Source organism: Protopterus annectens, chromosome 3.part1 (assembly GCF_019279795.1).
Source record: "Protopterus annectens isolate FY-2018-M chromosome 3.part1, PAN1.0, whole genome shotgun sequence".
Lineage (NCBI taxonomy): Eukaryota > Metazoa > Chordata > Ceratodontiformes > Protopteridae > Protopterus > Protopterus annectens.
Window position 1 is genome coordinate 524,779,905 of NC_056732.1, and position 12,048 is coordinate 524,791,952.

Genomic DNA, 12,048 nt, shown 5'->3' on the forward strand with positions numbered 1-12,048 from the left:
CCCCCCCCCCCAGTTGTAAAAAGAAGAAAAAAACAAAAAAAAATTGTGAACAAAAAGAAATTGCGAGTCCCGGAACTGTAGAAGAAAAAAACAAAACATTTGCAAGTCCTGGAATGCTTGGAGTTCCTGGAACTCAACAGAACTCTAGACTGCTTTGTTGACAGTCCGGATAGGGGGGAAGGCATCTCTGCCCTGCAGATGCACAGAAGTCTATGCGGTGATGATCGCATAGAATGGAAGAACTCCATGCTTGGAGTTCATGGAACTCAACAGACCTCTAGACTGCTGTGTCGGCAGTCCAGATAGGGAGGAAAACATCTCTGCCCTGCAGATGCCCAGAAGTCTATGCGGTGACAACCAGATAGAATGAAAGAATTCCGGACTGCATCGTCTGCAGGCTGGAGCCGACTTTCATGGGGAAACCAACCTGGAGGACAGTTGCACCTATGGGAAACCAGCCATTAGCCTGCTTGGGACTCAGGAAATGGATACTGGATGCAGAAAAACTTGAACACTCAACTGAAGGCAGGTACGTGTGTGTGTGTGTGTGTGTGTGTGTGTGTGTGTGTGTGTGTGTGTGTGTGTGTGTGTATGTGTGTGTGTCTGTCTGTGTAAAATGCTCCCACCTTGAGTACAGGAGCCTGAATTCCCTATCCACCACCATTTGTAAACCATTTGCAGATTTTTGCCTCATATTTGTTCTGTTCTGTTCTTCATAAAATCTGTTGTTTCTGTATGTTTTTTTCCTTACACAGTCAGTAGTGCAGTGGTGCAGTGGTAGCATAGTTGCCTGACAGCTACAGGCTCTCTTGTTTGATTTTTGGCTGGGGTGCCTTTTTTGTGGAGTCTGCATGTCCTCTCTGTGTTTGTGTGGGTTTCCTCTGGGTGCTCTGGTGTCCTCCCATCTTACAAAGACATATGTAAACCATTTGCAGATATTTGTTCTGTTCCTCATAAAATCTGTGGTTTCTGTATGTTTTTTCCTTACACAGTCAGTAGTGCAGTGGTGCAGTGGTAGCATAGTTGCCTGACAGCTACAGGCTCTCTTGTTTGATTTTTGGCTGGGGTGCCTTTTTTGTGGAGTCTGCATGTCCTCCCTGTGTTTGTGTGGGTTTCCTCTGGGTACTCTGGTGTCCTCCCATCTTACAAAGACATGTGTCTGGGGTGTTTCTCCCTGGGCCTCTGCTGAAAATTGGCTTTTGTTCCATGTCAGACTTTCCTGGTTAACAAATGTTAAATGAATAAAAATGACAAGCATTTGAATTTCAGACTTCATATTCTTCAGAAAGTACATGGTAACACAAAACATTTTATTCTAGCAATTTTCTAAGTTTATAAGATGGATATTTGAAATATGTCCCTATTTTTGGGACTGTATCCCCCCATTATTGGCTTTGTCCAGTTCTTTTTGTGCTACGGTTGAGAGCTATGGTGAGAACTGAATTCACTGAATATGTTTGGGGACTGTATTCCCCCATTATTGGGTTTTTTCAGGAGTTTTGTGCTAAGAGGTTGACAGCTATGGTGAGAACTGAATTCACTAAATGGTAGCCATTTAAGTTTCAGTCTTCCTGTCTTTCACAAAACAGCTGATGCTGATTTGGCACAGTGGTATGTTGCTCTGACTGTTTTGCACAGGGTTCTGGGTTCAAGACTTGGCAGTGAAATGTATGGTGGTAACACAGCATTTTATTCTAGCAACTTTCCAACATTATTCAAGCAATGTTTAAAAATGTGCCCCTGGTTTGGGAGCTTTTGTCTCCGCCAATAAATTTTGGCTTTTTCCAGATTTTTTGTGCTGCAAAATTCAGAGATACAGCTGAGTGTCAAGTAGATTTTACAAGGAGCTGAGAGCTGCAGGGGAACAAAGGTTTAGTGTGCTTATGCTGAGCTGGCTTGGCTGGCTTGCATTGTTAATAGCACAACAGGTAGTGTACTTGCTTTTGATGCAGAAGGCTGTGGGTTCTACTCCCACAGTAGGTAGATGCATTGCTGATACTGTACTGTGTTGTAAAGAGGGTGGATGCTGCAGTCCTTTTTGGCAAAGATACCTAGTAACTATGAACCTGTTATCAGTTTGCATCCATTCCCTATTGCAATATTACTAGCAATTTATTCCTCAAGGGCAACAGACACTTTATTTGCAGATGAAACAATAAAATATAAAGTTGTTTGCTAGCAGCAACATCTTCATTAGTTACAGATCTCTTTAATGTGGAATTATTTTGATGACTTTTACTTCTTCATAGATTGTGCTTATTTACTGATGCTGGTGGACTGTAGAAGTTTGAGTAGACTTTTATGATGGAAATGTTGTGAATTGGGCAGTTTTGTCATTGTTGGTGCATGCATTTTGTTTCATTGTTTAATAGAAAAATGTTCAAAACAATACATTTAAAATGCCCCCTAACAACTGTACTGTATTGTACAAGGAATATAATTTAATACAATCAGGAACATGTATCAAAGAGCACGTGTATATTTCCTGTGCAAGGGGCCTATGATTTGAAAACAGCCCAAAGTTAATCTTTATCTGCCACTGGCAAAAATGTATTTTCTTTGAGTGTGGGTTTCAATGCTGTTTCAATGAATGTGAGTTTCAAGGGCTGAGAAGTTTTAATGCTAAGTCTATTTTCATTGTGAGACTGCATTGTTTTGTTTAGCAGATATCTATTAGTGTTTGTGCTGTAAAATGCAAAATAAAACTTTCAAATGAAATCCAAATCATCGCAGAAGTAAATCAGTATGCACATTACAGTGTTTATGGTAAATGGGGTGAAATAACTGAGGAATGGGACATTGGAATGGCTGCAGGGAGAGGCTCCATTTGACTATGATTTTGCGAGGGGGAAGGGCAGGAAACTCAAAGACAGCCCCGGCTGAACTATACCTCTCAACTGTCCAGATTTTTGCAGAATGAATAGATTTTTACTTCTTATTTTTGGTTTGTACCTCATAAAATTTGTGGTTTTCTGGCAAATCATTTAGGAATGAAGTCACTAAATAATGACAGACATTGAGTTCAGACGTCATAACCTTCAGAAAAATGCATGCAAAAGCAAGACCTGTTATTCTGTCAAATGTCTTACGTTTATAGAAGAGCAATTTTTAGTACTGTTTGTATGTTCCCCCAATATATTTGGCCTTGTCCAGATTTCCTGCATTAGGAGGTTGAGAGGTATGTGCAAATAAATAGCTTTATAGAATTAGGAATATCCAAACCTCTCAACTGTTTTGGGTCAAAATGTTGCTCTCCCCCTAATAATCCCTCCACAAAATGGCAATTTTGGAAGAAAACATGGAGGGTTTACAATTATAAATAACTGTAATGATCAGAGTTATAGATTACTTTTATTTCAGAAATGCATGCAGATTCTCTTATTTTGTCAGCTGCTTAAGTTAACAGTACTAATATTAAAAAGGTGCCGCTTCTTTGACAGGTTCCCAGCTGTATTGTGTGGCAATTTTATATTTTTGCATCACATTTTTGGTCCATTTTTCATAAAATTGTGGTTTTCTGGCAAATTAGTGGCAAATCATTAAAGATTGAAGTTAGAAAATAATAGCAGACATTTGAGTTTCAGATTTCATACCCTTCAGAAAATTCATACTAATGCAAGACCTACTACTAATCTATTATCTTTCTAAGTTTATAAGAGCAATATTTAAAAACTGCCCTTATTTTTGGGCCTGTGTCCTACTTCTATGTATGACTTTGTCCAGATTTCTTGCTCTGAGGTTGAGATGTATGAGTGTCAGAGCCATCACCATCAGCCAGAGACATTTCAAATTCTGGCATACTTGTTGCACCTCACTCCCTCATGTAGTGACTCTGGATGTGTCCAAGCAAGGCCAAGGAGCAGGTATGCAGTGTAAGTGTGCAGAGTATACCCCCTCCCAAGGTAGACACAAGTATGACAGTGGCTTTTCATCTGTCCTTGATTTTGCAGAATGTTCTGGTTTTCTGTCATATTTTTATACTGTTGATTTATGCTTCTTATTATTAAGAAAATGCATGCTGTCGCAGTCCCCTGTTGCTCTGTGTTTAAGTAGCAATGCTTTAATGACTTTCAGGTAAGCTTGTCAGAGATTGTAAGATGCAAGTAAGCTTTAATAAGCATACTGTTAAATAATTACCAACACTGAAAGCATTTTAGTTGTTGCCATGCAGAGAATATTTACATAATTAGATAACGTATAAGCCTTAGGTATTGAAATGCATATGACAGTATTTGTAATAAAGGACAGGATTACTGTATTTTCAGAAGCTTATTACATTTGTTGGAGACTTGGCATCTTTGCAGGCTTTACCCGTAAACCAAACTGCCAATCTATCATGTATGGTCATGATAACGTATAAGCCTTAGGTATTGAAATGCATATGACAGTATTTGTAATAAAGGACAGGATTACTGTATTTTCAGAAGCTTATTACATTTGTTGGAGACTTGCAGTCATCTTTGCCGGCTTTACCCGTAAACCAAACTGCCAATCTATCATGTATGGTCCATACCTTGTGCAGTAATCCTCTAAGCAATTTATCTTGAGCTTGTTTTTTGTTTGCTGTTCATTTTTTACTTTGATCATGTCTTCCCCATGAAACAAGTAGATAGTTTTTGTCAGGCAGCAGGTCTTTTTTGGATAAGAAAAAAATTTTACAAGTGGGGTTATCACAGATATTGCTACTTTCAGCATGTTACTTGGTAATTTTATAAAGCTGAATATAAATTATAATTAGAACTGCAGTGCAAGAAGAAGTGGTTTGAGTTGAGTGCTGCTTGCTTTTTTTATACTTTATTTTGACTGGCATTCCAGTAATGTATTTAAAAAGTAATTTATTTTTTCATGCCTCACAACCTTTGCATTTCCATCTAGATATTAAGTAAGCTGTCATGTAGCCAATGCATTGAAATATTTTTTTCTTCTACACTTCATTTTGTCTTGATTGGACTCTCGTAATGATGGTTTGGCACCCAGGGCTGCGTATTTAATTAAAGTTCCAGTTGTTGTGGTTTTGAGCATAGCTCCACCCCATTCTAGTTCACCACACCCCTTCCCATTGGCCCCACCCACTCAGCTGTCTCCTGCAGCCCCCCCCCTTTGATTTGAAGTCACCAGCTGCCACTGTATCAAAGTATCTATGTGGACACTAGTCCACATATCAAACATAAACAAATTATATTATGTTATTAAACAAATATAAATGATCAGCATAAAAACTCTAAAAAGCCAATACGGACTACCAAAAATAAAATATTATATTGTTTCCATATGGAAAAATATCCATCTTTTCTCATAACCAGTTAAAACAACCATTAAATATTCCAGTGAATCAGGGTCATAGAATTTATAACCAGTAATAGAGTTTCAAGATTTTCGTTGCTGACAATGATCTGTATAGTAGAAATAGTCAAAAAGTATTATATTATTATTGGACAAGCCTAAATATACAAAACACTAAAAATTTAAAAGCCAATATGGATTGCCAAAGAAAAATGCTACCATCACAGAAAAAAAAAATGTTCTCCTATCTAATTGTAAATAACAATTGCAGAGACAACAAAACTAAAAACTAAATATATTTTTCATATATCTAAAAATAATCAAGGCTCAGTATATAAAGATATGAAATTATATGCAATAATTAATGAAAATCTAATTTCCATTCAATGTTATGCATATAAATACTTAAGATATTTATGAATGAAACTATCATTACTTATGTAATTTGCATCCCTTCAAAGCAGGTTTGATGGATATATTCCTATTCAGGCCAGGGTACTTATTTGCCTGAAGTTCATGTATCCACTTTATTTCTTCATGTTCTATTCTAGTGAACATGTCACCACCCTGATTGCTGATCTGAACAACTTGTAGCACTTCAAAACAGAAATTGTGCTCCTTGTGCATATTCATATGTCTGGTCCGAGAGCTGGTCATATCATTGAAGCAAATGTCACTTAAATGTTTGGGTATCTGCTCTTTAAATTGTCTGTCAGTCATCCCAACATAAAAACAGTCACATAAATTACAGCAAGCAATATATACCACATGTTTGGTCTTACAATCTGCCTATGTCCTGGCAAAATATTTTTTGCCAATGATGGGATGTAGAAGGAAGCCCTTCATAGAACTATATTTACACGATGAGCACGAACGACATGGTAAGGTGCCTATTCTCCTAGATCTGATCTTCTCATCTGTAATGCTTTTGTAACAAAGATGTTGTTTAGGATTATGATTCCTCTTAAATGTAAAAGCATGTGTATCACCACTATTTCTCTAAGATTATGGTCTGTTTTCAGATTTTCCAGTTATCTTTAATAATGCCACAAATATAGTGGATATCACTGGCATAAGTTAGAATAATTCTGTTCTTGTTGTTGATATTTTGCTGTGTCAAAATATAGTCTCACATCTAAGAAATCAATGGAGGATTCTGAGTAATGCACTGTAAACTTCAGACATTCTGTGGTTATCTCTAAATACTCCACAAATAATGCACATTGTTGCTTAGTATCGCGCCATAATATAAACACATCATCCACAAATATTTTGTAGAATTTTAAGGCTGATGTGAAAGGATTGCTCTTGTATATATCTGGATTCCCAATGTCCCAGAATTAAATTGGCATAACTGTTTGCTCAGGGTTTCCCATAGCCACCTCCCACTTCTGCCAATATATGCTTGTACCAAACACAAAAGCATTATTCTCCAGGACTAAATCTAGTAAAATACTTATAAGATCAATTTTATTGTTGTCAAAGTCACTATTGTCCTTCAGAAAAATTTTGATTGCTGCTATTTCATAATTATTAGGAATGACAGTAAATAAGCTCTGGATATCCAAGGTGACCATTAGGACTGATTCCATTCCTGTAACAGTGTCCAGATATTCAGACAACATATACAAAAAATCTCTTGTATCTTTGCTCACCACTGGTGCCTTGGTCAAAACCTGTTTGAGTTGATGTTCAATATAAATGGATAGTAGTTCTGTCACCCATCCATTTCCCGATACGATGGAGTGCATTGGTGGATTATCCATACATTTGTGTATTTTTGGCAATCCATTTAATATGGGAACAATAGGAAAGTCAATAAAAATATCTAAATAAATCTTGATCGATCTTGTTTAAATTCAAAAGACTCCTTAACTCAGCTTGAAAATCCCTGATAATATCATTCAATAATTACGTATTAATCTTCTGGTAAGTATCATTGTCAGTCAATAATGCAGTCATCTTTTCAAGGTAATAGTCCAGATTCATAAGAACAATGCTACCCCCTTTATCTGCTGGTTTGATTATAATATCTTTGTTGATCTTAAGTTGTTGCAAAGCAGCCATTTCTTCCTTTCTTAAATTATGAAAACAATGTTTAGTCTCAGTCATCTTCTTCACAATATCTATTTCACATACTTGGACACATGTCTCTAGTGTTGCATTATTCTGTGGAACAAATGAACTAGGTTTATTGAATGCACTAAATTCAGTAAGTTCAGTATTTTTGAACATTTGACTCAACATCACATTTCTAACATAAAGTCTCAAATGTGTTATTACAGCACTCAGATTTGATATTGCAGTGGGCACAATGCTCAGACCTTTGTTGAGTAGTGACAATTGTGCTTCAGTCAGATTAAGATCAGGTAAATTAACTACTGTTTATTGTTCATCATTTGGTCTGTCCATATTGCTGTCTCCAATCATTGGACAGCCTCCTCTTCCTTCTTCCTCGACTTATCAATCTCATCCTTCCTCTGTTCCATGTAGTGGCTATCTGCAGTGGAAGAGCTGGAAAAACCTGTGCGGGGAGTGATGTACAGTATACTTAGCTCAGGCACACAGTTCTCTTCCATTATTAATATCTGACGAAGTAGGGGTAATGTTCACAGTAACATTGCTTGAATGCATTGTCTCTTGTGGAGTTATCATTGTCTCTGTATCTGCATCATTAACATTATAATTGGATACAGACTTAGAGGTTGTATGTGGCCAAGCAAAAATGTGGCCATTCTTAAAATCCTGATAATCACGCATTAATTTTTTCAACTTCATATATTTCAATCTCATATCTTAAGAAATAATAGCATAGAGTTCATCAAGCTTATCATTAAAAATATCTCCAACAAACTTGGTCTCTATTTCATGTTGTATCTTCTCAGCATTCACAATCAGATCTTGCTCTATTGGTTCAAAATATTCCAACAGGAGTCTTATATAATAAAATTCTTGTTCCATATCAAGTGCTTGCCATTTTCTAAGAAGTTCTGAATGTGTGTCCCCATATGTCAGCATCACTAGGACACACAAGCCTCTTGGAATGACTTTATAATGTAGACATGCTTCTAGGTGGAGACATTGCCATTGTTGTCTTTTAAGTTTATATAAGACATTTTCCAATTCCCTCACCTTCATGAGAAAAATATCCATGTCTTCAGATAAATCCAATGAGGAATGGCACTGATCAGATAAATTTAGAACCCGAAAGTGCTCATCCTGTATTTATTTTCATTCATGCAATAAATGTCATTTTATGCCTAATTCCTTGGTGATCCTGCTGTTTTTTTTTTTTTTCCTTTTGGTTATATACATAAACACACACACAGGCATGGAAGCCCCTTACAAGGAGCCCACAGTAATTCCAAGGATGTGTTGCACAGATGTGGTGTTGGTGCTGATAAGGCTGGTGCTCCTATTTCACATGAGTATTGACAGGCATATACCTTCTACTCTTCTCTGTCAGTACAGTTTATTTATTTAAGTACCTCTCTTAATGGCATGCCATTTTATCAATAACATTGCAACAGTGATCTTGAAAATAAGTAATAGTTGTAGAACAGTCATCTCACCTAATTAAACGTTCTTCGCATATGATTTGTGCATTGGTGGCTGGTGACTTCACATCAAAGGGGGGCTGCAGGATACAGCTAAATTGGTGTGGTCAGCTAGAAAGGGGTGTGGCCAACTAGAAATAGTAGAAGCTGTGTTACAGAAATACTCATTAACTCGCTAATTATTTTACATTCATCTTAAAATACAGACAAAATGTATTTGATGTAATTACAACAGAAACAGCAGGGCAATTTCTTTCATTCACAACTAGCCCCAAATCCCAGAGCCTACCCCACCCACAGTATCTAATTTGATCTTGCGAGGTTAAAAACAAAAACAACAGCAAAAAAAGACAATACTGTCATTAAGGTAAGTATTCTTTTTTTTCACATAAACAACATTGAGTTCATATATTATGGTTGATCTTACTTCACTCAAATGCACAGAATCTTGCAAAGCAAGCTAGAACTGCAGTCATTCAATTTGCACATAAGCATTGCCCCATCCCAACTGCCTACCCAGAGAATCTGCTTTGAGCCTACAATGTTTCAAATAAAGAAAATAAAAGACTATGGTTACATTACTGTATTTCTTTCACATCACATAGCCAAGAACTTGCATGTGATCTTACTTCAGCTCACCCATGCACACTTTATTCATGCAAAAAAGGTTGTTTCAACAACAAAACATTGATAAGTCTTCCTAAATTATCTTGACTAAACCTGCAAAAAATACTAGGTTAAAAAAAAACAGGTGTCATCCACAAACTGCTCTCCAGAACACACTGCATACCTAGTATCTCTTTGACTCCTGCCAGGTTATTATATTAAAAAAAAAAGAAAATCATCAACAGCCTCCAAAACACATTGCCTCCAGTGTTAAAAACTCTGTGTGCATACTGTTTTATGCTTTACTTCTACAGTGATTGCAGATATTTGGATTTAATCTACAACTTTTATTTCAAATTTTATAGCATAAACACTGATAGACATTTGGTAAACAAAGCAATATAGTCTTACAGTGAAAACAGACAGCATTAAAATGCCTCTGCCTTTGAAACTCGTTCATTGAAACAGCACTGAAACCCACATTCAAAGAAAATGCATTTGGCCAGTGGCGGGATAAGTTTACCTTTGGGCTGTTTTCAAATCATAGACCCCTTGCACACATTTAGGACCATGCAAAAGTTCTTTGATTCACCTTCCTGATTTATTAAATTATAAAATAGATTAATTAAATTATATCCCTCATATAATACAGCAGCACTTGTTAGACCTCATTTTAAATTTATAGTTTTGAAACTTGTTCTAGAAAACAATGAAACAAAACATATTAACCACTAATAACAAAGCTGCTCAATTCAGAACATTTCAACCATAAAAGGCCACTCAAACGTCTGTCATTACAATCCACCAATGTCAGTCAATATGCACAATCTTTGCAGAAGTAAAAGTCATCTAAATAATTCCACATTAAAGAAATCTGAATCTAATGAAGAGGTTGCTGCTAGAAAACAACCTTATATTTCAGTGTTTTCATCTACAAATTCAGCGTCTGCTTCCTTTGAAGAATATATTGCATATGTTACATTAAAAAATGTAAACTGGTAGGTTGAAATAAGGAATGGATGGCAAACTGAAAAACAGGTTCATCTCTATCCAAAGGAGGACATACTCAGGACTGCAGCACCTTAAAATACAAATGTATATGCTGTGGGAGTAGAACCTACAGCCTTCTGCATCAAGACATAAGTATGTTACCTGTTGTACTACTAACACTGCTTTAAAACTCTATACTGCAATAATTAACCAATTTGCTAAACAAAACAGTTGCTCATTTAAGCAGACTTGGCATAAGCAGCAGTAAACTTCTCTTCCAACAGAAGAAAATGCAGCTAAAATATCAAACATCTGCAAAAAGGTGTAAATGATGTATCCTCTAAATACTGTACACCAACTATACATAAAAATCAAAAGAGTTCACAAGTATAAAACAAGGCATCATAATATGAATAAACTTACAGCTAAACTAGACATCTTTACAATACGCTGAAAATCAACAAGTTCTTAATAGTTTAAAGGTTCTTCTTGCAGAGAGCACTAGCCATACAAAAGTAATTACTCAGGAGTATTACCCTTGTGCTCCTCTTCCTTCACAGCCTCCAGAGGTACTCATCTGATGTGGAATCTGTTTCTCTGATGATGTACCCTAGCAGTCTGGACTCTGCCACCACAGCCATCTTATCCTAGTAGTCCAGTCTAAATGTGGATAACACCCCACCCCAATAATTACATAACTCCCCCCTTCTGATCCTTTTCTGACTCTTGTTTCAGTGAGTTCATTAATTTGCTACAACTTCATACCAGAGTTGTAATGGCCAAATGCAATACTTTACGATTGCTTGCAATGAACCTTAACTGCTGTGTTTCTGGAAGCTTAACCAACCTTTCCAAGTCCTTCCCTAGACTCTCTCCCACTGCTGTACCTATCTTTGCTACACTAGTGAAGATACTCTTCCTTCTTTCTGCTTCCTTAGGTATGCCAGAGGTAGCCACAGTGAAGAGCAAAGGACCCTGGTCCAACACCCGTAGTACTACACTACTCGGTTTCTTCATATTTAATGTTACCATTCTCATCCCAGCCACCTTTGCCCTGCCTTTCAAACACGCAGCAATCCAATTCCTACCTCTAGTCCTTGCACATATACAGGACCAAGTCAAAAGTCATGGAAAAGTCTGAGAAGGCCACTGCTTCTAGTACAGCTTTGTCAAGTTCACTAAACACCTTTCCTCAGACTAGATCACTTTCAACTGATAGCTCCTTTTAGCCACAAACTCCTGTTGCACTGGAGAGTGTTATGGTGTAGAAAGGTAGACAGTCTTTCTCTGGATTTTTCCTGCTATTCCACTACATTATGTCTGACTTTGTTGTCTCTTCCATTTTTATTTATTTTTACCCCCACTTTTTTTTGCACTCCCAATAACAAAATGACATTTTCAGAATTGATTCTATGACATGTTCATCTTTCCTTCACAACCAACTGCCTGTCCATTGTCTTCTTTGTTCTGGACTCCATCCAGCAACCTTCTGTCCCAAACCCTGTGCTTTAAAATGATTTTGCTTTGTCTTTGCTGCTCTTGTTTTTATACGCTAAATGGATCATCTAAGCAGCAGTAACCTTGAATACACATGGTTTCTAAAATGAAGAAA